The 27,017-nt window shown below is 42.5% G+C and overlaps 1 protein-coding gene across 1 annotated transcript in view; it reads right to left on the bottom strand.

The window, feature by feature from the left end:
- st (scarlet) overlaps positions 1-27,017 on the bottom strand; it is a 580,386-nt gene that overhangs the window by 275,941 nt on the left and 277,428 nt on the right. The window lies entirely within an intron of this gene.

Here is a 27,017-nt window from a genome sequence, read left to right as displayed (position 1 = left end):
GCCAATTGGGGAGGTTACTGGGGTCAGAAAACCCCCCTTCCCCATGAAAGTTTTACAAAAGAGAATAAACTGAAACTGGCAATAAACAAGTGAACGTCGACTCATCATTCACAGAGTCATAACTGTACAACCATCAGAACTCTTGAATCTATTTTCTAAAAGCCTCGAAAGTTGGATTTTAGATTGTAATCTGAACATACCATTCGCTGTAAAGCTGTTGACCTTCATCATGTTTTTCTTGCACTTTATTTTAATGTAAGAGTTTGTAGTGTACTTCAGTCTGAATATCAACATAATTCACTTGCACCAGTGCGCTTACAAGGACACTCACACATGTGCACAACTCACTGTCACAAGCACCTTCATTATGTTGTCACCATTTTGCAACTATATTACCCCGCTCCATCGGTCGATCCTGCCTACGCTACTGAGTGTCGTGCACTAACAACTGTTATATATGCGCTATTAAATATGATTCGTCCACCCCTGTGGTGTAGTGGTTAGTGTAATTAGATGCCACCCCCGGAGGCCCAGGTTCGATTCCCGGCTCTGCCACGAAATTTGAAAAGTGGTACGAGGGCTTGAACGAGGTCCACTCAGCCTCGGGAGGTCAACTGAGTAGAGGGGGTTCGATTCCCACCTCAGCCATACTGGAAGTGGTTTTCCGTGGTTTCCCACTTCTCCTCCAGGCAAATACCGGGATGGTACCTAACTTAAGACCACGACCACTTCCTTCCCCCCCTTCCTTGTCTATCCCTTCCAATCTTCCCATCCCCCTGCAAGGCCCCTGTTCAGCATAGCAGGTGAGACCGCCTGGGCGAGGTACTGGTCAACCTCCCCAGTTCTATCCCCGACCCAGAGTCTGAAGCTCCAGGACACTGGCCTTGAGGCGGTAGAGGTGGGATCCCTCGCTGAATCCGAGAGAAGAACCGACCCTGGATGGTAAACAGATAAAGAAGTAGTAGAAGAAGAATTACGTTATTGTTCGCTATGCCAAAACCTTAAAAAATGCTAGCAAGTGTATGATGATTAAATGATGTTGTTTTTCTTCCTCCTGCCACACGTGGTGCAGATTCCAAGTAGTTGGAAAAAGTCCAGAAAGAAACTAGCTTATGAATTACTTCCACTGTTCACGCCAACAGTGTCTGGAACGCAGTAATTATTTCCGCAGGTTGATCTACGATTATATCTTAGCAGGAGTCAGTAGTTACAAATGAGATTTAATGAGATAAAAAAAAACAAAGGCACATGTAGTGCAGTGGGAGTGTCGGACTACTAAATTATGATCTAGTTAATATGTATGACCTTACGTGTCATTAAAACAAACAACATACTGTGACCAAACCTTTCAAGGAAGGTATTATAAAGTGACTTAGAAGAAGTACAGAAACAACAATGAACAGAACGAAGAAGTCCGTGGCATTTAGAATTGAAGCTTGGATCCACCGAAAAGATATGGTTTTGTTATGTGCTCCAGAAATATGGAAAGCGTTTAGCGTCAAAAAATGAAGTAGAGAACGAAATATTGAACTCAGGAACGGAGAAAGGGGACCAAAGCCTCTCTTTCACAAAGCGAAAGAGGACAAAACTTTGAACTCTGAAAGGGAGAAGGAGTAGTAGCAAATTCCCTTATTACTGGAGTTATAGTATACCAACCCCAGTAGTCGAAGGTAGGACCGCAACAGTCCAACCATTTGAGTTCTAAGCATAACTTCTTATTTTATTGTATTACGAAGTACATTGCAATTACTTCACACCCTGTTGGTTCATAACAAGGCTTATGTAAATGATCAATAAGACAAGCTTATATAAATGGTCGATAAGAGGCTAGTTTCAATAACAACTCACCCTAACATGTTACAGTATATTTCTTAACTGTGTCACAATATATTCCCGAGCGCAACTTATGACTAACTTGTTATTGTAATCTGCCAGTAAATAGACGATGTACGTCACCTTTGTCATAACATATTTTGTAAGATGTTGACACGTGAATCCAGAGATAAATACTATATAAAAATAGCGGAAATAAGCTATAATCAACTAGTCGCCAACCACGATTTATTCACTTAACATGTCTAGGCTTCACGTCTCTCCATCAGAGATACTGGACTCTAACATATCAACAAATATGTAGTTCAGACATTGTATAAATTGGACGGCTGTTAAAAATATTAAAAACCAACTAACAAGAACTGGACTTCTCTTTATTTTGATTGAATACCACGCAGCGCGATACTGAACTTTCAGAGTCCTGATAGCTTCAGTATACGGAACAAATATAAATACTGTTAAGCTACCAAAAATTTAACTGGGGGCCTGTCCTGGATTGCTAATGATTATCCAGCCAGATAGTAACTAGAACAGCGTTCTGATAGTCTGAAAATAGACCTTTCGTCACTCTACTAGCGACACTAATCAGCCACGATAATCTACGAGTAGGGTAAACTTGGAAAATATGGGCACCATATGGTATATCTGAAGAAAAGGAGCACTAAAACAACTCCCATTTTCCTGGTAAAAAAAACCTTAAAAACTTACAACCATTTCCATTCGAATAACGCTTGAAGCAGTCTCTATCCCATAGTGGTTTACGTACTGTGCAGCTTCGCAGCAAACCCTGCAACTGCGCATATTTGAAAAACTCTTAACCCTAGAGTGGTCGCGATGGGTCTACGAGACCCGCGCGGACTTACTTATTGGTGTTCCTGATGTTGGAATGCACCGAGCGCTTCCCAATTCCTGGTAGCTTCTTGGCTCCCGACCTTCAACCGAACACAGTAGCCCGCTCTCAGTTGCCTTGGAAACTTCGGGCGTACATGCTGTTCAGGGTCTCGCAGACCCGGTGCGACTGTTGACGTTGGTCTTTGTTGTCGAACTTCGCATTGTTATTTTAGTACACTTTTTCTTCTGTGTAACAATGGGTGAAGTTAATTCTGCCTGGATTCGTTCCATATTGGAGGAATCTGAAGATGAAAAAGCTCTTGGTCATTTCTGCCCAACAGACAAAGACAGGAAAACATCCTTCCTCTGCCCCACCTGCCAAAATTTCATTTGCGGAGAACATGGACAACTTGTCTGTAGAATGTCATAGAAGTTGGTTAAAGTGATGTTTCCCTGTATTTGGATGTGTTTCTAAAACTAATTTTATTTTTATTTTATGAATTCATCATCATCATCATCATCTGTTTACCCTCCAGGTTCGGTTTTTCCCTCGGACTTAGCGAGGGATCCCACCTCTACCGCCTCAAGGGCAGTGTCCTGGAGCTTCAGACACTTGGTCGGGGGATACAACTGGGGAGTATGACCAGTACCTCGCCCAGGCGGCCTCACCTGCTATGCTGAACAGGGGCCTTGTGGAGGGATGGGAAGATTGGAAGGGATAGGCAAGGAAGAGGGAAGGAAGCGGCCGTGGCCTTAAGTTAGGTACCATCCCGGCATTCGCCTGGAGGAGAAGTGGGAAACCACGGAAAACCACTTCCAGGATGGCTGAGGTGGGAATCGAACCCACCTCTACTCAGTTGACCTCTCGAGGCTGAGTGGACCCCGTTCCAGCCCTCGTACCACTTTTCAAATTTCGTGGCAGAGCCGGGAATCGAACCCGGACCTCCGGGGGTGGCAGCTAATCACGCTAACCACTACACCACAGAGGCGGACATTTTATGAATTATGACACATAATTCACACATATCTAAAAAATCCACATTTTTGTACCAATAGTTCAAGTGTGAAATTCTCAAAAATATGTTTTATTAATACCTCCCGAGGCTGAGCGGACCCCGTTCCAGCCCTCGTACTGAACCCATAATTCTACGGTGAGAAAAATTTTTATTTTTCCCAAATATTTATTTGGTATTTAGAAACTACTGTATGTTTGAGGGCAGCCATTTTGCGCTCCCAAGAGCCCGATGTTGCGTGGGAAGGTTCCCGCAAGGCGAGCTCGTGGATTGCCGGGACACCTCGGTGGAACTCGAGTGCCCGACAATTTTCTAAATTAATGAATTCTGCACAACGAGGGATTTTGACAAGATAGTAAAGGAAGAAATATATAAGCAAAATTATTCATACACCCTCTGTGAAGGTAGTGACACCAGGGATAATTTTAGTGCAGTTAAGCCCAAGTGTGTGTTAGCGTGAGAACAGCGAGCTAGTTACACGTGCCAAGGTCATGGGCAGAAGAAAAACGCGCGAAACGCACGGGCAGAAACAATTTATTTCTCCTGTTGTGGGTGTAGAAAAATTATAAAATTAACATCGAACATAAGTGCAAGTCTGTCCGGAGTTCTGGGACAAGTCTTATCAAAATTGGTCTATTAGAAGCAAATTTGGCAGATTTCACAACCGAGCCTCATAGAGGGGATAGCGTCCTTCCGGAAATTATAAAAGAAACCCCCCACCGTAGATTTTTCAGTGTCGATCTGGAACTTGAAGCCGCGGGAGCTCGTGCCCGTCGTCATTAGAATTTCGCGCCAGATTGACCGACAATAATCAAATACATGTTCGTGGCTAAAGTCCATATATTTAGTAAGAAGGAAAGTGAATTGGAGAAGCTGTGAACGTTTGCAGACGAACTGGGAAGGTGTAGGCTGGTTGAAAAATACACAGCAGATTTTATTTTTATCATTTCCTGTACTCTTGTAAGTGAAGAAGGTCTGGGGGAAGCGATTCAAAATAGTTCGACTCCCTTATCGGCCGAACACCTGTTCTTGTTGAAACAACGGGGAGAGAAACCACTCTGGGAGACGCATCAGACAGTTATAGCCGACTGCAGAACGAGGGAAGTTCGTGGTGCAAGTTACAGAGAAAGTGCATTGTTTATATGGTAGTTTTAATCTCGTGTGTGTGAAGGGTAGTGTTTGGATGAGTGAGTTTTTAAAAATGAAAATGTTATCTGTAAAAATGAGTGGCTAAGTACGAGGTTGCTGGGATGATGCAATCAGAATGCTGAGAATGTCACCAATGTGCAGGTCTGTCTATTTTACATTATGTTGTAGTTAGTTAGTTAGTTACTGTCTGTCCTAACCAAATTTTCCAGATGATTGTCGGGTGATATGCGTAATTATCAGGCGAAAGGCGTTGTAAATTTTGGTCAGCGTGTGAAAATTTTCAGTGCGTAAATTTCATGTCAAGAACGGTAAAATGCGACGCTTAAAATTTTGTGTTGAGATGAGATATCATTCAAAGTGCGGATTTGTGAACGTTATAAGTGTCAATTTTGTCGTGGCGAATATTGTAATTTCAGGTGTCAGTTGCATTCAGAAATGTTGGTCAATAATAATAATAATAATAATAATAATAATAATAATAATAATAATAATAATAATAATAATAATAATAATAATAATAATAATAATAATAATAATGTTTACCGCGGGATAAGGAAATTCCTCTCTGTTAAATTACATTTAACCAGTTATTTTTACAAGGATCGTAGGCATATTTAGATAATGTCAAGAAAATTTGTTAGAGTCACAGTCGTTAATGGGAAGAAAATTTTGAAACATCGTGTATACTTGAATTGCGAAAGGTCGATGTGTGCTCTTGGATTTTTGAGGTTCGAAAGTCGTAATTATAGTAAAGTCAGAGATGGGCTTAATAATGGTTGTCGTTTTCACCAGGGGATCGATGTATGAAAAGGGGTCTCGAAGGAAAAGGGATTGAAAGCGATGGATTTATATGTACGTGGAGATGAGAGAGAAGTGTTACCGCTGAAATAAAGCGATGAGAAAGAGTGTTGAGACATTTTTGTAGAGGAAGTATTTAGGAACAGGCTGTGTGAAACAGGCTGTATTGTTTTCCGCAATCAATCCGAACTTGAGACGACTATGATGTGAAGCATTGTAAATTGATAGAACGATTCCAAGTGAAAACGACTCTAGTAAAATGTAAAGGTCTGGGTAGTAAACATCCAGTGATTTTTGTTAAGATAAGGTACGGCCTCCAGGATTAAAGAGCACTTTGGACACACGGTTGGGTTATATTTAATTTGTTCATTGGAGAGGTCATGGATAAGATGGTTGGAATTGATGATAGGCGATCTGCGAATTTCGAATGTGATGGTGATGATTATTATTTTGAAGGCATCCACTAAAAGGGAAACGTGTGTTGGGAATTTTCATTGGCAGCCCTGACACTTCAGTGCACAGGCTGAGATTGTGTTCGAGGTGGAGAATCGTTCGTCACGTCTATTTATTTTTGAGTTCACATATTATGATGAGGTAGACACTTGTTGTATTTTTCGAGAGGTAGGTACTTACTGTGTTTCGACTTGCATTCTTTTGATAATAGAGACGTGGTTCCGTCGTGCGTATTTTTTTTGTCTGACCAGATTCAGTGTTACTGTTGGAGGTTTGTTGGAAATTGCGGTTCGCCTGATATGTTAAGGGAGACGTAGTACGACCCACTTTGACGCCCGACGATAGATTTAGGACGTCACGTGTTTATTCTTGGAGTCACTGATGATGAGACGTCCTAGGTCACGCCCGACGATAGGATTTGGAAGGCATCATGTATATACTGATTAGGTTTAGGGTGTACAGATTTCAAGTGAGCCCGACGATAGGTCTGGGATGGTAGCTGTACACACTCAAGTCTCAGTTTAGATTTTTTTCTTTTGTTTCTTTTGTGAAGTGGTCTGGATGAAGGTAGCCATTACAGTACGATATGATTTATTGTAGAGGGTCTGTGCGAAGCTCTCAGTGAGATAACGGGACTGCGGTTGACAAACGAGGGCTGTCCAAGTGTGGGACACCGACCCGATCTAGATTAAATATTCTTACTGTGTTTCTTCGTGCGTGTTAAGCTGTATGACTTTGAGATGTTAATTTATTTTTACGAACTTCATTGTTTCTCGTTTTAACGTCCGTTTTTCGTTTGATGGTGTGCATATTGACACTCAGTGTTTTAGAATGAGACTTGAGTTGCGAATGCGGTTTCGATTCGTCAGCCAGTATTTTATTTTATTTTCACCTTGTCGTATTTTCATTCGTAGTCATAGTTAGAATAAGTAAGTAATCACTTTACCAGTAGTGTGTTGGGACAGACAGTAAATAGAGAGATCTGTACTGGTAGCATTGTTGTCAAGGGAAAGAATTCCTTAAATTTGTAGTAAATTTTAGCGTGGACTGGTAAATTTATTAAGCATAATAAACCCATTTTTAACCTGAAAATCGGTTCAATAATAATATTTTCAAGTGACTTTTCACTTTTTGATTAACTTCAGTGTTTGGCATTTCTTCTAAATGCATGATTAGTAAGTGTTTCCTGCATTTCGCAGTTTTGTTCCTTTAGAACGACTTAACGTAAGATCCTCCCGGATCATGTGGTTGTTGGTTCCTTCCGAACAGTTGTTTGGGTGATGCACAGTTAGCATCGGGATTAACGTATCACTTAAGGGTGTCATGAATGACAAATACATGGTGGAATTTTATTTCAATTGTGAATGATGCCATTAACTTGTGGTGAACACCATGCTTTCCCATAATATTTCGCAACCTATCCAAAGCAACTGATAGTCAGTTTGGTTCGATTAAGGGTCCATTCGGCGGATGTTCCGTATCCGTGAAGGGTATTTGACTGGTGGATAACCTTAATTAAGAGAAAATCAGGCGTTCTACTTGTTGAAAGTCAGATTTTCCACGGATCGTGTGGATTAACTCTCAGTTCTCGTTTGGAATGATAGGTGCCCGGTTTTCAGGTCTTTCTTTTTTTCAGTTTTTCAGTTTCGCTGTCCACTAACATATTAGCTTCTCCGAAGCAAATCTTCGACATCGGAAGAAACGAAGTGACGTGATGTAATGTGACTGTGTTTGGAATTTTTCAAAAATCAATAATCCATTTTTTTATATTTTTGTGGCAAGAATGCATATTAAATTAACGATGTTATCGTGCTCTTTCAGTTTAATAAAAGTTAGTAAGCACATTTTTGCTCCTCATTTCAAGTAGTTAGGCTTTCTTCTGAACCCCATCGTTTGGTTAAGATCGTGACCGAATTTATTCCCGCAACGACCCAAGATTTAAGAGTTCTAAATTGTTCTACTATAGCAGCCGTGGCCGACCAACGATGGAATGGTAAGTTCAAGGGTTCAGTAGAAGTGGCGCGCCAACTGTGGGGCTTAAGTCACGATGAGGAGGACGATAATATTCCACGTTGGAGGACAGTAAGAAATAACACCAACGTGATGGCTTAAGTCACTTAGCAGAGAGGGCTTGAGTGCATTAAAGGAAGAACTACGAGTCATGTTGGTTGACATCAGTAAAATGATGACCAATTGTAGAATAATAGTACACGTTGGGCCTCAGTAGAAGTGGCGCCATCAACTGTGGGGCCTTAATGTCACGATAACGATGAGGAGCCCAAAGTCACGATAACGATACGATGCCACGATAACGATAATGAAATTATCCATTGAAAATAAATGTTAGGAAAATATAAAATAATGTTGAGGCCTAAGCCACATTATAAATAATACAAGCGGGTGAGAACTATGGATGAGCCACAGTTAAACGAATTATGCCCAATGAGAGTGCTAGATATTAACACGTTTAATGAGGAGCGTAACTACTTGGTAGATAATAATAATAATAACAGTCACAATGCATTTTAGGAAACCAGTATTTAAAGCTGTATTGAAGCTTATGTCATGTTGCCAATATAAATTTTGGAAGTGGTAACGCTGAATTACATTCAAAGTTTATGCGTTAACATGTTCTTTATTTACTTAATTTACGGAAGCGAAACTATTTGGGATATTTATCCAGAGTAACTTATTAACTTTAGAATTTTCTTTTTATTAAACAAGTTTGTGATACCAGCCACCTAAACAAAATTTTATGAGACAACTGTTGGAATGTTGTCAGTTTCGGTATTAAATTATAACAGCGTTTGTATGTGAAAACGCAGTAGGTAGTGAATTCTTTCCCTAGTAGTTTGGAGTATTCTGGTTGCATCAACAGCCAGCGTACTCATTATTGTATTCTTTGTGGTATTGTGAGATGGAAGGTCAGGCGACCTTGGAGAAGTTAATGCAGATGATAGAGGACATGAAAGTCCAGAATGAGAATTTAAATAGTAAGATGGAGGACGCCAAAGTCCAGAGTGAGAATTTAAATAGTAAGATAGACGGTTTGGATAGTAAGATGGAGGATACGAAAGGGCAAATGTTAGAAAGTTTTGATAGCAAGATGGAGGACGCGAAAGTCCAGAGGGAGAATTTGAAAGAGGACATGAAGGCTCATAATGAAAGTTTGGATGGTAAGATCGAGGAGTTACAGAGTAGTATCGAGGATACCCAGGCTAGGTGTAGAGAGTCTAGTGATGAGTTGAAGGCTGGATTGAAGAATGTAGTTCATGAGACACGCACTATGTGCACCGAACTTAAAGAGGAAGTCAGGGGTGAGATAGGTAAACTCAACCAGCGTTTTGATGATAGCCGAGTGGAAATTAGGGATGAAATTGACAAACAATTTGCGGAAGTGCAGGTCAGTTTAAAGAACGATTTCGACAAACAGTTTTCCAAAATCCATGACAGTTTAAAAACCGATATGGACAAGCGTTTTGACGAAAGCCACGACATGTACAGTAGGTTATGTGATAGTCAGGATGAGATGAGAAAGGAACTTGACAAGCATTTACTGGAAAGCCAGGCGGCGCATAAGCAGCTGATCGACAGCCAGGTTGAATTTAAGGACGACATTACACAACAGGTCGTAGAGATGCGGATCTCCAGTGATAAGGAAAAGGGGAAAACGCTAACCATAATAGAGGAACAACGTCAAATATTATCTGCGGACATTCAGTCACTGAACAACAAGGTAGATAAAATTAGTGTGGAATTGGAGAGTCAGGTATTATCAAAAACCGAAACCATGGAGAAGAAATTGTTGCAAGTTAATGAGGAAGCAATTAGTAAACTCCAAGTGGCTAATGAGGACTCCGAAATTTTAATTAAAGAAATTCAAGAGGAGTTAGTTGAAATGAAAAACGAACATACCAGGGAATTCAACGACAGGCAAGTTAGTATAGAACAGGATTTAAGGGAAATCACGTCAGCCCAGGAAGAGACAGACAAGAAAGTTGGGTTCATTAAGAGCGAAGTGAGCAGTTGGATTAGCAGCGTGGTAGATATGCAGTCCAAGGTGGACAAAGTATTGAGTCAAGCATCGACAGCTGTTAACTCTGACCTCAGTGGTCAATTGCCAAATATCAATCATGTGAATAATAACGGTCAGAGCTCGAATGTAGATACCAGTCGATCTCAAAGCTCAGGGGTCACCAACGTTATTAACATGATCAAGTTAAATGAGGACCAGCCCAAGAAATTTAATGGAGGTCCACATACCACGCCGAAGGGGTTTCTTAAGGATCTCAGGGAGTACATCCGGGACGCCAAGATTCCTGAGGAACGTCAGTTGAGGGTAGCTGAAAGATATTTAGAGGGGGCACCACTTTTATGGTTTAAAGGCTTCCGATACCACTTTGATACCTTTGATGAGTTCCAGAGGGCGTTTCTTAATAAATTTTGGAGTACGGAAATTCAGCAGAGTCTTAGATTAGAGCTATACTCACGTCGGTATAATGCAATAGGCCCTACAAAGTTCAGTGAATACTTTATTGCACAAATGGTAAAGTTCAGAGAACTTGAGGCGCCGCCCTCGGAGCAAGAGTTGGTACAGGCCATCCAGAAGCAGTTACCTCCCGAAGTACAAAGGATGCTCATTGCATCAAAGGTAGAGACCCCCATGCAGGCAGAAATGATCCTTAGGCAATTGGATCATACCCATAATCAAATAGCACCCAGAGGGGGACGATCGCACGAGCAACATGTAAACACTGTTAGCCAGGTCCCAGAGGGAAGTCCAGAGGCACCTGAGCAGGGAAAACCACAGCCGACTGAGCGGAGGCGTGAGTTTCGGAATAACTGGGAACCCTCGCATCCACGAAATGAGGATTGGAAAAGGCGTAGGGGTAATTGGAATTATCCACAAAGGAGGAACCCTTACTGGAGGCGATACGATGGGGACAGAGAAAACCAGAGGAATTTCAGGAATGGACTTAATAACCGCAGGGACTGGGGAAATAATCGAACCCAGAACTTCCGCCGTGATGAGGATGAACGGTACCGTGAACGTGTTCAGTACGCCGACGGGTTGAGGAAGGACCACGAAAGGAAAAAATGGCAGGGGGCTATTCAGCGCCAGGACGTCAACACCGATTGTTTCGGGGCTGAAAGTCTGGAATTCCAGAAGGCACATAGGCAAGACCAGCGAAACTCCGGTCTGAACCCGTTTGCGCCAGATTTTGAGCAGGAGTCAATGTCTACTCTTGATAGAAGAAAAACAACTTCAAATTCCCAGTAGGAAAAGGTTCAGAGTCTTTCATCCCAGATTCTGAAGGAGAGACGACCAAATGACGCACATAACATCGATAACAGCCAGAAACAGACTCCTAGCAACTCCCAATAAAATGATGATGGCAACCCAATAAAATTTACAGATTTATCATAGAGCCGAAGAAAGAATTCCACTACAGGATGACGCAGCCTTACCAGCTGGGGAAATGGTCACCGAAGAAGAAGGAGAAGAAGAAGAAGTACAACCCGTAAATATGATCGTCACGTTGAGAGAAAGACAGGTCGAGGCACTACTCCGAGGACAGGCAAGCAGCGGGAGTAAAGAAGAGAAAGACGCTGAATGTTTACGATGTTCATTCTTAAGAGAAGACTTTGTTGATGACATCTGTAACGCGATCCTATTGTTGGAAGAAGAAAACAGGGAAATACGTGAAAGTAACAGAGCCCTACGTCAAGAGTGAGATCGGCTGGGAAAGTTTACGTAGAATCATGGTTCATCTGTATCAAAATTCCCATGTACACTTTAGAATTTTGAAGGAATATATCTGTTTAAATATTTCCCCTTTCTGGGTAAACATTTCGTGGTTGTAGGTGGATTATGAACCCATAATTCTACGGTGAGAAAAATTTTTATTTTTCCCAAATATTTATTTGGTATTTAGAAACTACTGTATGTTTGAGGGCAGCCATTTTGCGCTCCCAAGAGCCCGATGTTGCGTGGGAAGGTTCCCGCAAGGCGAGCTCGTGGATTGCCGGGACACCTCGGTGGAACTCGAGTGCCCGACAATTTTCTAAATTAATGAATTCTGCACAACGAGGGATTTTGACAAGATAGTAAAGGAAGAAATATATAAGCAAAATTATTCATACACCCTCTGTGAAGGTAGTGACACCAGGGATAATTTTAGTGCAGTTAAGCCCAAGTGTGTGTTAGCGTGAGAACAGCGAGCTAGTTACACGTGCCAAGGTCATGGGCAGAAGAAAAACGCGCGAAACGCACGGGCAGAAACAATTTATTTCTCCTGTTGTGGGTGTAGAAAAATTATAAAATTAACATCGAACATAAGTGCAAGTCTGTCCGGAGTTCTGGGACAAGTCTTATCAAAATTGGTCTATTAGAAGCAAATTTGGCAGATTTCACAACCGAGCCTCATAGAGGGGATAGCGTCCTTCCGGAAATTATAAAAGAAACCCCCCACCGTAGATTTTTCAGTGTCGATCTGGAACTTGAAGCCGCGGGAGCTCGTGCCCGTCGTCATTAGAATTTCGCGCCAGATTGACCGACAATAATCAAATACATGTTCGTGGCTAAAGTCCATATATTTAGTAAGAAGGAAAGTGAATTGGAGAAGCTGTGAACGTTTGCAGACGAACTGGGAAGGTGTAGGCTGGTTGAAAAATACACAGCAGATTTTATTTTTATCATTTCCTGTACTCTTGTAAGTGAAGAAGGTCTGGGGGAAGCGATTCAAAATAGTTCGACTCCCTTATCGGCCGAACACCTGTTCTTGTTGAAACAACGGGGAGAGAAACCACTCTGGGAGACGCATCAGACAGTTATAGCCGACTGCAGAACGAGGGAAGTTCGTGGTGCAAGTTACAGAGAAAGTGCATTGTTTATATGGTAGTTTTAATCTCGTGTGTGTGAAGGGTAGTGTTTGGATGAGTGAGTTTTTAAAAATGAAAATGTTATCTGTAAAAATGAGTGGCTAAGTACGAGGTTGCTGGGATGATGCAATCAGAATGCTGAGAATGTCACCAATGTGCAGGTCTGTCTATTTTACATTATGTTGTAGTTAGTTAGTTAGTTACTGTCTGTCCTAACCAAATTTTCCAGATGATTGTCGGGTGATATGCGTAATTATCAGGCGAAAGGCGTTGTAAATTTTGGTCAGCGTGTGAAAATTTTCAGTGCGTAAATTTCATGTCAAGAACGGTAAAATGCGACGCTTAAAATTTTGTGTTGAGATGAGATATCATTCAAAGTGCGGATTTGTGAACGTTATAAGTGTCAATTTTGTCGTGGCGAATATTGTAATTTCAGGTGTCAGTTGCATTCAGAAATGTTGGTCAATAATAATAATAATAATAATAATAATAATAATAATAATAATAATAATAATAATAATAATAATAATAATGTTTACCGCGGGATAAGGAAATTCCTCTCTGTTAAATTACATTTAACCAGTTATTTTTACAAGGATCGTAGGCATATTTAGATAATGTCAAGAAAATTTGTTAGAGTCACAGTCGTTAATGGGAAGAAAATTTTGAAACATCGTGTATACTTGAATTGCGAAAGGTCGATGTGTGCTCTTGGATTTTTGAGGTTCGAAAGTCGTAATTATAGTAAAGTCAGAGATGGGCTTAATAATGGTTGTCGTTTTCACCAGGGGATCGATGTATGAAAAGGGGTCTCGAAGGAAAAGGGATTGAAAGCGATGGATTTATATGTACGTGGAGATGAGAGAGAAGTGTTACCGCTGAAATAAAGCGATGAGAAAGAGTGTTGAGACATTTTTGTAGAGGAAGTATTTAGGAACAGGCTGTGTGAAACAGGCTGTATTGTTTTCCGCAATCAATCCGAACTTGAGACGACTATGATGTGAAGCATTGTAAATTGATAGAACGATTCCAAGTGAAAACGACTCTAGTAAAATGTAAAGGTCTGGGTAGTAAACATCCAGTGATTTTTGTTAAGATAAGGTACGGCCTCCAGGATTAAAGAGCACTTTGGACACACGGTTGGGTTATATTTAATTTGTTCATTGGAGAGGTCATGGATAAGATGGTTGGAATTGATGATAGGCGATCTGCGAATTTCGAATGTGATGGTGATGATTATTATTTTGAAGGCATCCACTAAAAGGGAAACGTGTGTTGGGAATTTTCATTGGCAGCCCTGACACTTCAGTGCACAGGCTGAGATTGTGTTCGAGGTGGAGAATCGTTCGTCACGTCTATTTATTTTTGAGTTCACATATTATGATGAGGTAGACACTTGTTGTATTTTTCGAGAGGTAGGTACTTACTGTGTTTCGACTTGCATTCTTTTGATAATAGAGACGTGGTTCCGTCGTGCGTATTTTTTTTGTCTGACCAGATTCAGTGTTACTGTTGGAGGTTTGTTGGAAATTGCGGTTCGCCTGATATGTTAAGGGAGACGTAGTACGACCCACTTTGACGCCCGACGATAGATTTAGGACGTCACGTGTTTATTCTTGGAGTCACTGATGATGAGACGTCCTAGGTCACGCCCGACGATAGGATTTGGAAGGCATCATGTATATACTGATTAGGTTTAGGGTGTACAGATTTCAAGTGAGCCCGACGATAGGTCTGGGATGGTAGCTGTACACACTCAAGTCTCAGTTTAGATTTTTTTCTTTTGTTTCTTTTGTGAAGTGGTCTGGATGAAGGTAGCCATTACAGTACGATATGATTTATTGTAGAGGGTCTGTGCGAAGCTCTCAGTGAGATAACGGGACTGCGGTTGACAAACGAGGGCTGTCCAAGTGTGGGACACCGACCCGATCTAGATTAAATATTCTTACTGTGTTTCTTCGTGCGTGTTAAGCTGTATGACTTTGAGATGTTAATTTATTTTTACGAACTTCATTGTTTCTCGTTTTAACGTCCGTTTTTCGTTTGATGGTGTGCATATTGACACTCAGTGTTTTAGAATGAGACTTGAGTTGCGAATGCGGTTTCGATTCGTCAGCCAGTATTTTATTTTATTTTCACCTTGTCGTATTTTCATTCGTAGTCATAGTTAGAATAAGTAAGTAATCACTTTACCAGTAGTGTGTTGGGACAGACAGTAAATAGAGAGATCTGTACTGGTAGCATTGTTGTCAAGGGAAAGAATTCCTTAAATTTGTAGTAAATTTTAGCGTGGACTGGTAAATTTATTAAGCATAATAAACCCATTTTTAACCTGAAAATCGGTTCAATAATAATATTTTCAAGTGACTTTTCACTTTTTGATTAACTTCAGTGTTTGGCATTTCTTCTAAATGCATGATTAGTAAGTGTTTCCTGCATTTCGCAGTTTTGTTCCTTTAGAACGACTTAACGTAAGATCCTCCCGGATCATGTGGTTGTTGGTTCCTTCCGAACAGTTGTTTGGGTGATGCACAGTTAGCATCGGGATTAACGTATCACTTAAGGGTGTCATGAATGACAAATACATGGTGGAATTTTATTTCAATTGTGAATGATGCCATTAACTTGTGGTGAACACCATGCTTTCCCATAATATTTCGCAACCTATCCAAAGCAACTGATAGTCAGTTTGGTTCGATTAAGGGTCCATTCGGCGGATGTTCCGTATCCGTGAAGGGTATTTGACTGGTGGATAACCTTAATTAAGAGAAAATCAGGCGTTCTACTTGTTGAAAGTCAGATTTTCCACGGATCGTGTGGATTAACTCTCAGTTCTCGTTTGGAATGATAGGTGCCCGGTTTTCAGGTCTTTCTTTTTTTCAGTTTTTCAGTTTCGCTGTCCACTAACATATTAGCTTCTCCGAAGCAAATCTTCGACATCGGAAGAAACGAAGTGACGTGATGTAATGTGACTGTGTTTGGAATTTTTCAAAAATCAATAATCCATTTTTTTTATATTTTTGTGGCAAGAATGCATATTAAATTAACGATGTTATCGTGCTCTTTCAGTTTAATAAAAGTTAGTAAGCACATTTTTGCTCCTCATTTCAAGTAGTTAGGCTTTCTTCTGAACCCCATCGTTTGGTTAAGATCGTGACCGAATTTATTCCCGCAACGACCCAAGATTTAAGAGTTCTAAATTGTTCTACTATAGCAGCCGTGGCCGACCAACGATGGAATGGTAAGTTCAAGGGTTCAGTACCACTTTCCAAATTTCGTGGCAGATCTGGGAAACGAACCCGAGCCTCCGGGGTGGCAGCTGATCACACTAACCATTACACCGCAGAGGCGGACCTCTGAGACATACCATGTAAATTCTGACGTTCTTCCGACTGAGCTCTATACGATTTGCTTCGTACCGCTGCAATTCAACGCATTTGCAGAACCACTACAACTTAACATTCGTATAGATTATATTATATAATACTGCCATACAAATAGATTTAACTTATGGCAATTGGATAGTATTTTGTAGTTGCCGACGCTGCCGCGGTAGTATTTATTAACTTATAACCAAAGCAATGATTAAGCAATTATTTTGTGGATAACAGTCCGGCTCCATGGCTAAACGTTTAGCATGCTGGCCTTTGGTCACATGGGTCGCGGGTTCGATTCCCGGCAGGGTTGGGAATTTTAACCATAATTGGTTAATTTCGCTGGCACGGGGGTTGGGTGTATGTGAGGTTCTCATAATCATTTCATCCTCCTCACGACGCGCAGGTCGCCTGCGGGAGTCACATCAAAAGACCTGCACCTGGCGAGCCGAACATGTCCTCGGACACTCCCAGCACTGAAAGCCATACGCCATTTCATTTTTTTTACCAGGCAAATAAGGCCACGGTCGCTTCCTTCCTAATCCTCGCCCATCGTCGCCAAAAAACCTGTTTGTGTCGGTGCGACGCAGGACAAATAGCAATGGAAGATCCGAATTTTTCAGAGCTCTTCAGTTTGTTACAAAGGATTCTTCGGTAAGATTAATATTAGTAACGGTTAGGTGTAGAAAATAAAAGATAAATCATCATCATCATATTCTAAAGGCTAAGCCTTGTCGCTGCAGCCACAATTTTCCATCTTGAGCCAGTCTTTTCAACTCAGCGTAGGTCTTGCACTTTATCCTCAGAAGCAGGTTCTTGAAGTAGGACACTCTGGGTCGTCCTCTTCCTCTTTATCCAGCAATTTTTCCTTCAATTATATTACAAAGGAACTCCTCATGCCGCAGAATGTGACTAATAAAAGATAAATAGAACATCGTAAATATTTCCATAATTATTCGTCGTAAGATAAATTTGCACTGCACATAAGATCAGACATTTTATTTTCTGCAAGTTTTTATTTAGCATTTATCGTCGACAGAACCAGCATTAACTGAAATAGTTGAGAATTAATTATGAAATCTTCCCCTAAACTACTATTTTGCCCAACGAGAATAAAATACGCATTTTTAACGCAATTTTTGTCCCAGAATTTGGGGTTTTACATTCGCGGTGGGTGTTACAAATGGGTATTTCATAAAATGAAAATAAGTTGTTGTTGTTGTTTGAGTTGATGTTGTTGTTGTTATATTCATACTTTGGTCTAACACTTCCGTTTTTACCGCCTACACTTCACTCAGAACCATGTGAACAAGTCCTGGTTGTCTTAAGATGTGTCCTGTCATTATGTCCCTTCTTCTCGTTAAATTTAGCCAAATTGATCTCCTCTTATCAATTCGATTCAGTATCTCTACATTCGTGATTTAATCTACCAATCTCACCTTCAGCATTCTTCCGTAATACCACATTTCAAAACATGAGGAGGGCAGAAAAGAATACAAGTGATTAAAGAATGAAGTAGATAAATAGTGCAGGACAGCTAAGGAAGAATGGCTGAAAGAAATATGCAAGAATGTTGAAAGTTGTATGGTCGTAGGAAAGGTAGATGCTGTATACAGGAAAATCAATAATAATAATAATAATAATAATAATAATAGTAATAATAATAATGTTATTTGCTTTACGTCCCACTAACTACTCTTTTACGGTTTTTGGAGACGCCGAGGTGCTGGAATTTAGTCCCTCAGGAGTTCTTTTACGTGCCAGTAAATCTACCGACACGAGGCTGACGTATTTGAGCACCTTCAAATACCACCGGACTGAGCCAGGATCGAACCTGCCAAGTTGGAGTCAAAAGGCCAGCGCCTCAACCGTCTGAGCCACTCAGCCCGGCAACAGGAAAATCAAGAAAACCTTTAGAGAAAGGAAAACTAGGTGCATGCATTCTTCCGTAACACCACATTTCAAAATATTCTATTCTCCGTCTGTCTGAGCTGGTTATCGTCTATGTTTCACTTCCATAGAGTGTCATGCTCGAAATAACTTCAAAAAATATTTCTAATTCCTATATCAATGTTCGAATTGAGCAAATTTCTTTCCTTAAGAAAAAAAAAGGCTAGTGCCTTTATATCTGAGCTCTTAATATTCGTACACCTAGTTTTCCTTTCTCCAAAGGTTTCCTTGATTTTGTTGTATATAGAATCTACCTTTCCTATGACCATACAACTTTCAAAATTCTTGCACATATCTTTCGGGCATTCTTCCTTAGCTGTCCTGCAATATTTATCTACTTCATTCTTTAATCACCTGTATTCTTTTCTGTCCTCCTCATATTTTTGCATTCTTATACTTTCATCGTTCATCTGTCAGATGTAGTATCTCCTGAGTTATCCATTGATTCCTAGTTGATCTTTCTTTTCTCCTTAAACTTTCTTCAGCAGGTTTCAATTGGTTAACAGCTGAAACCACGTATGGAGCTTGGTCCGCAACCACAAAAAGAAGTTTTGCAAACTCAATACAAGTAGGCCAGAGTTTTTGGCAGAAGTCCATAATTTATTGCATTACTGTACTGGCATTGGCTTTCTGCAGCTCATACGTTTTTAACAACATGGGCTTAACTTTTTCCCATGCTAAGGGAAAAATTCAAATGTTCAAAACATATCTTTCCATTGAGTCTATGGTTTCATCCACAATGATTCCTACATCGCAATCAGACATTTTCTCCTTGATTCTTTGTATGGTTTCTTGGTAAACAGGATCCAAGTAGATTTTTCTTGTAGTGCTCTCATCGGGAATTGACATCTTTGTGTATTTTTCAAGAAAACCCTTGAAGGCTGGATGGTTCACCTCATTGAGTGGAATTCCTGCTTGTGTAAGAGCTGCACACAAATAAATGTTTAATTCCTTCAAATTTTGGCTTTTTGAAGAACTCTGTTGAAACGCATTTCGTAATAGAGGTTGCCGCGATTTGTTTGCTTGAAGAGTCTTATTCATTTGATGCTTAGATCTGGGAATGTGTTGTTTGATGCGATCTCGCTCGTGCTTTTCACCTAACAAAATTCTTGAATCACAAATAGTACATCGCATAAGAGTTTCATCAGTGTCTATTAAATCTTGTTTGAATTCCTGAGCCAGAGCAATAAATTGGGCACTGGACATCTTTGGCATGGTAACATTTAGTAGTGCACTCGTTTAGTAATGCTGCATCACCAGTTCACTTGCTAACTCAATGCGACTATCACACAACTCACTCTTGCGCTCACTCCCTCACTTGCTGTCCACACTCTCTTATAACACCGTGATAGTCACCACAATGTTCTCATTCATGCTGGAACTGCAGTCTCAGCGATTTCTAGCAGCTTCAAGTAGAATCCAGACTCAATTCTCGGGACTACGCTGGTGCGGTTGCTGACATCTCTGCATCACCAGCCTCCGCCTCCATGCGAACAGATGACGTCTCTCACAGTAACAAACTCACATTCACGAACAGCAGGCTACTGATTCTGGTGGGATAGAATCACTCATTGTCAACTGCATTATTGTGGGCTACATTATAGAGGTAAAGCAAGAGAAAGAGGTTTTTTTTGCTAGTGGCTTTACGTCGCACCGACACAGATAGGTCATATGGCGACGATGGCTTAGGAAAGACCTAGGAGTTGGAAGGAAACGGTCGTGACCTTAATTAAGGTACAGCCCCAGCATTTGCCTGGTGTGAAAAAGGGAAACCACGAAAAAGCATCTTCAGGGCTGCCAACAGCGGGATTCGAACCCACTCTCTCCCGGATGCAAGTTCACAGCCGCGCGCCCCTAACCGCACGCCCAACTCGCTCGGTAGAGAGAAGTTTTGTCGAACACATAATTATTTTCCATTGTTGCAGGTGTGCTTTCAACTCCCGCGCGGTGTTTACTGAAAGAGGTAGGCTTACTATTCGCACGTACACAGCAAGCTGAGGAGACGTTCATTGAAAGTTAAATATTTTATATTGATTAGAAATCTTATAGAATAAACTGGACCGAGCTCGATAGCTGCAGTCTCTTAAGTGCGGCCAGTATCCAGTATTCGGGAGATAGTAGGTTCGAACCCCACTGTCGGCAGCCCTGAAAATGGTTTTCCGTGGTTTCCCATTTTCACACCAGGCAAATGCTGGGGCTGTACCTTAATTAAGGACACGGCCGCTTCCTTCCCACTCCTAGCCCTTTCCTGTCCCATCGTCACCGTACGACCTATCTGTGACGGTGCGACGTAAAACAACTAGCAAAAAAAAGAATAAATTGGAATTAAACTTAAAAGAAAAAAAGAGGGGAAAAGGGGATTATGGGCATGGTTGGGAGGATAAAGGAATAAAGGTCCCAAAAAGGGAAAAAGGTGCGTGAAAATGGCTCTTTTCGCAACTACTGAAACAAAATTTCACACTATGATATCTTTCTGAACAGCTTTAATTTACCCTAACAAAAAAGGTCACATCCTACCGGCCTTCACAATGAAAACACTAACACTGCAAATCCAAGATTCCACACTATCATTACCCTATCTCAACCCTAACATAATTCTGTGATTGATGTCTTTCTTTTTTCAATTTGTTTTACGTCACACCGACACAGATAGGTCTTATGGTGACGATGGGATGGGAAAGGCCTAGGAGTGTGAAGGGCCTTCACAGCTACCGTAGCGGACCCCCTCGTGTGTGCTTCTACAATTGTAGGGGGCTAACCTTGGTTACCCTCTTCAATTGAAGATCCTCTTCGCGGTGAGGGGGACTAGTAGCTCCTTTCTTGCGATGCCGAATGGAGCCCTATTGGGTAACCGTTCGGCATACAAGGAGGAGGAAGCTAAAGCACCGCCCAACCCTAAGGTGTAACGCGACCCGTGCCGATGGGGTGCATGGCACATGGGAGATGTGTCTTGAACGGAGCCTTCGAGATACTTGGCGCCCTCTCGAAGTAAGTAGCCTTACCCAGGTATGCGGGGCTCTGCCTGGGCGGACATATATTTCCCTAGCTACTCGTGGGACCTACATGAGTTCCGTAGCCACCCATAAACCGGAGAGCTCTTCTGGGGCCTCCGAGAGAAATACCAGCACAACAACAACCGAAGGGGACTCTTCGGAGATACCCTCGGACAGTTCGACTTCAACAGTTAGAGGGCTCACTCAAGAGGTGGGCAATCTGCAGGTGAAGAAGAAGAAGAAACAGCGCTCTGGCGCTGAAAAGAGGAGATACAAGAAGGCCTTAAAGGCCCGGGAGCAGGCCAAAGAAGGCCTAACTCCTGGGGCTGAGGGGACTTCTACTACCACAACAGCGACAACAGTGGAGGGATACAATGGGCACAAGAGGCGGGACCCTGAAAAGGGCTCTGCTTCTAGGGCACAGAGGACCCCACCCACTAAGATGCCAGCGGGGAAACGACTTCTGTCGGGGGCAACCCCAGAAGAAGATCGGCAGACCCGCAAGAGACCCAAAGTGGAGTACGCCAGGATAGCTAAAGCTGGGATCAGGATGGCCATAGTACCTGTGGGATATCCTGACCAGCAGCTATCCGAGAAACAGGTGGAAGCTGTGGAAGAGGCTATCACCAATCTGATAGACGAGCTTCCGGAACAGGGGCCCATTAAGCCTCAGTTCCTGGACTGCTATCTGTCAAGGGGTGCGGCCGTCATCATAGCGGAGAACAATGAAACTGTAGCATGGCTTTCTAGCCTTGTTACAGGTATACAACCGTGGGAAGGAGCCAGGCTCACAATTGTGGGCATGGACAAACTGCTTTCCTACAAGAGAGTCATGGTCTGGATACCAGGACAACCAAAGGACAATAACGTCCTTTTGGGAAGAATGGCACGCCAGAACCATGGCTTAAATCCCGCCAGCTGGAGGGTCTACGACCGCAAGGAGGAGAAGAGAGGCGTCCGCCTTGTGGTCAGCATGGTCTCCAGGGATGTGGAGAAAGTGGTGGGGAAGAAGATCTTCTGCGGGGTGCATGTGGCTACCTTCACATTAGTGGAGGGCAAGCGTGACAAGCAGAGGACCAACCCCACCACAGATAAAACCGAGACCAGCAGGGGCGAAGAGCTGGAGCCCGGACAGGAACCGGGGCCAGTCAAGCCCCAGGATCCATCGCGGGAGACGGAGCTGCAAGTTCCGGAGACCGCATAAGGTAAAGTATTCTATGAAAGTAAAGAATGATTACTTTCATACAAGCAAATATACAACATTGTATAGCGGCCTCTAGGGTACTTAATAGAAGTATCCAGAAAGGCGGGTTTTCGGTCGCCCTGATACAAGAACCCTGGCTTAGACAGGGACATATCATGGGACTAAATTGTGCAGGTTTCACTCTATTCAGTGGAATAGCAGAGGAGAAGCCTAGAGCATGTATACTAGTTAAGGATCATAACGCTTGGGCTATATCGGGTTTCATTACTAGAGACCTAGTAGCAGTCCTAATGAGATATGAAGAGGGCGGACAGCCAAGAGACTTGGTTGTCTGTTCTGCATATTTCCCAGGAGACTCTGAATCTCCACCCCCGCCGGAGGAGTTCAAGAGACTGGTGATATACTGTAGGAAACAAGGATTAAACCTCGTAGTAGGATGTGATGCCAATGCTCATCATAGCATTTGGGGAAGTAAAAATACAAACCGAAGGGGAGAGCACCTCATAGAATTTCTATGTACAACTGATCTTGAGATCATGAATATTGGTGATACCCCTACCTTCATTAATAATAGGAGCGATTGGATCATAGATCTTACCCTGGGTTCCATGGGAATCATGCAGGAATTTAAAGACTGGAAGGTCTCTTTGGAGCCTTCCTTGTCAGATCATAGACACATTGTGTTTTATATAGAGGGCTCCATCGAGATCCCGTCTTACAGAAACCCTAGACGAACCGATTGGATATCTCTTAGGGAGGACGTGAGGAGGGGACTGGAGGGAGGACCCTCAAATATAATTAAAAACAAAGAGGAGCTGGAGCTCAGTGTGAGTTTTCTCACACGGACACTGGTTAACTCTTATGAATTAAACTGCCCTATTGTTAAGGCAAAAAGAGTAACAGGAAGCTTCAAGTGGAATAGTTATCTTGAACACCTGAGGAGAAATACACGAAGGCTCTGGAATAAATACAGGGAACTTCAGGATCAAGAAAGCCTAGATTCTTACAAAGAATCACAAAGAAGGTACAAGTCAGAAGTCAAGAAGGCTTCCAGGAAATCTTGGAGACAATTTTGTGACTCCATTGAAAGTCAACATGAAGCGGCAAGGCTTCATAAAATTTTAACCTTGGATAGAAGGGCAAGGCTGGGCTCACTGGAGACTCCTTCTGGTGGATACACATCCACAGAGGGGGAGACCCTGAGCTTATTGCTTGATGCCCACTTTCCAGGTTCGGTTATCACGAATAGTGAGGTAGAATCGAGCGGATCCTTCAGACCCGATAAAAGTGGCTGGAGGGAAGCCGCAGAGATTGTTACCCCAAGAAGGGTTAAGTGGGCATTAGAATCCTTTGCCCCTTACAAAAGCCCAGGTGTGGATGGGATCTTCCCGGCGCTTCTTCAGGAGGCGGGGGGGGGGTCCTTATACCATACCTGGTCAGAATCTTTACAGCCTGTCTCACTATGGGGTACGTGTACTCCATGTGGCGTCAGGCGAAGGTGGTATTTATACCTAAACCCGGAAGGTCTTCATATACTAGACCTAAGGATTATAGACCCATTAGTCTAACGTCTTTTCTACTTAAGACCTTGGAAAGACTGGTGGATAGACATATCAGGGAGAAAGTATTAAGAGACTTTCCCCTGCATTCTCATCAGCATGCATATCAACCAGGGAAGTCGGTTGAGACGGCACTACACCAGCTGGTTTCTAGGCTGGAGAGTGCCTTGGATCAGCAACAACTTGCTATGGTTGTATTCCTAGATATAGAAGGGGCCTTAAACTATACATCTTTGGGCTCCATAGAACGTAGTCTAGAGAGAAGAGGAGTGAGCTGTATGCTCATAAAATGGATTATGGCCTCACTGCAGGGCCGTCAAGTTCTGTTTACTCTCAACGCTGTAATGTTGAGAGCTAATATAGACAGGGGGTGTCCACAGGGAGGAGTATTATCACCAACATTATGGTGTCTGGTAGTGGACGAACTACTTACCAGGTTAAATGTTGGAGGAATATACGCCCAAGGCTATGCAGACGACATAAGCCTGATGGCGGTAGGAAATTTCCCCAGTACGGTTTCCGAACTCGTACAGAGTTCTCTACGTAGGGTGGAAAGATGGTGTCACGAGACAGACTTGTCGGTTAATCCCGATAAGACGGAGCTCGTGGTATTTACCAGGAGGAGGAGGCTAGACGGACTGTCAGAGCCTTTCCTATTCGGAAAAAAATTAGTTAAGACAACCTCGGTTAAGTACCTAGGGGTAATCCTTGAGGCAAGACTGAGTTGGAAGAAACATATAGATCATAAGGTGGATAAGGCTCGCAAGATTATGTGGGCCTGTCGCAGGGCCGTCGGGAAGACTTGGGGCCTAAGACCTAGGGTGGTCCAGTGGCTCTATATCTCCATTGTACGGCCCACGATCACCTATGCATCTATAGTCTGGTGGCCAGGCTCAGAGAGTAAAACTGTGAGCACCAAGTTAAACAGTGTCCAAAGACTTGCGTGTCTAGGAATAACAGGGGCACTGGATACTACACCATTATGTGCAATGGAGGCCATCCTAGGTTTTCCCCCCTTACATTTATATGTTAAGGTAATAGCGGGAATGAGTGCCTATCGCCTTTGGTCACTCGGAGGATGGTCCTTCAAAAACCCGAATAGAGGTCATGCCTCTATTCTTACAAGGCTTCACCAGACTTGTCCTATGACAATGATGATCGGGGATCTGATGAAGCCTAGCTTTAATTTGAATTATAAATTCACAGTGGTGATACCCACAAGGGAGGAGTGGGCCGCGGACGCTGGGGCCCGTCTTAAGTCTGGGGGCTGTACATGGTACACAGATGGCTCGCGGACGGAGGCGGGCACAGGCGCCGGGATCTGGGGGCCTAAGACAAGGCTCTCCCTTCCTATGGGTAAATATGCTACTGTTTTCCAGGCTGAAGTATACGCAATACTAGCCTGTGCTTTAAATATATGGATAATGCCTGGACACAGAAGACACATCACTATATGTAGTGATAGCCAGGCAGCTTTAAAAGCACTATGTGCAGTTAAAACAACATCAAAACTGGTATGGGAATGCCAAAGGATGTTGGATCAGCTGTGTGAGCTTAGCTCAGTTACCTTATTATGGGTTCCTGGGCACACAGGAATCAGTGGAAATGAAGAAGCTGACAAACTAGCGAAACAGGGTTCAATGGGTTCCTTTACAGGACCAGAGCCCTTCCTGGGAGTGTCACTCCGAAGTGTGAGACTGGCAATATCCCAATGGATAAACCAGTCTCACCTAGATATTTGGAAGAGGTTAACCATAGCAAGACAGGCACGTGAACTTATCAAAGGGCCTAGTCAAATCTATAAAAAGGTCCTAACGAATTTGAATAGGACCAGAATGAGAATGGTAGTTGGACTGTTAACAGGCCACAATACCTTACAGAGACACCTACACATCATGAAAATCACCCAGGATCCGATGTGTAGAAGATGCGGTAAGGAGGAGGAGGCCTCCGCGCATGTGTTATGTCAGTGCGAGGCTTTTGCAAGCACTAGACATCGATACCTGGGCTCACACTTCGTGAGCCTGGAGGACATCAGGAATGCCAAAATCCGGACACTGGTATCCTTTATAGGAGCACTAGGGCTGGACTAGGCAAACCCGTTCAAGGGGCACAAAGGGTCTTCATAGACCTACGTGTGGAGCTCTGCGAAAACAGGGCTCACCCATTTCTTATCTATCTATCTATCTATCTACCGTAGCGGACCCAGGGCCCTCGAAGTCCCCACTGTACTTCACCCCTACAGGCAGTCCCCTACTTTGGCTGTCCAAAAACCTTAGACCAGGGGATGGAATTAATTTATTCACACACATTTTTTATTTACATTAACCTGCACTGGTCGAATGCCCTCTAACATTTCATTTATTTTCTCTGTTGCTGTTTATTCTCTTTTTGAATATCTGTACAGATTTTGGAAAAGGATCAAACACTACCCCTGGTAAACTGTTCCACTCCTTCACAGACAGACAGACAGACAGACAGACAGACAGACAGACAGACAGACAGACAGACAGACAGACAGACAGACAGACAGACAGACAGACAGACAGACATGATGGAAATTTAAAGAAAATGCATTTACTCATTTTCCCCGACTTTACCGACACACAAATACCAATTTGAAAAGCCTGACTGATGTACATTCAAACATTTTATTTTAATTTGTAGGTTGTAGGGTGTTATTGGACTTATTTGTTTCTTGTATTAGGTGACTTCTCTTGAAAAAGAACAGTGTCTGATTAGTAAAGAAAGTAAACTCGCGTCGTCGTACCGAGGTGGCACACCACCAATGGAGGTGAGCTGCATGTATCACACACCAGCCCTCCTGCCGCTTGTTAAATCTCTGGCAGTACCGGGAATCGAACCCGGACCTCCATTGATGGCAGCTAATAATGCTAACTGTTGGGCAGTGAATGTGGACGCCTGCTTAGTTAACTTGTGCTTTATAAGTCAGCATTTATACCTATGAGTGAAGATGC

The sequence above is a fragment of the Anabrus simplex genome, chromosome 2, assembly GCF_040414725.1.
Source record: "Anabrus simplex isolate iqAnaSimp1 chromosome 2, ASM4041472v1, whole genome shotgun sequence".
Taxonomy (NCBI): domain Eukaryota; kingdom Metazoa; phylum Arthropoda; class Insecta; order Orthoptera; family Tettigoniidae; genus Anabrus; species Anabrus simplex.
The sequence above is the reverse complement of the archived record's forward strand: the minus strand, read 5'-3'. Positions and strand labels throughout refer to the sequence as shown.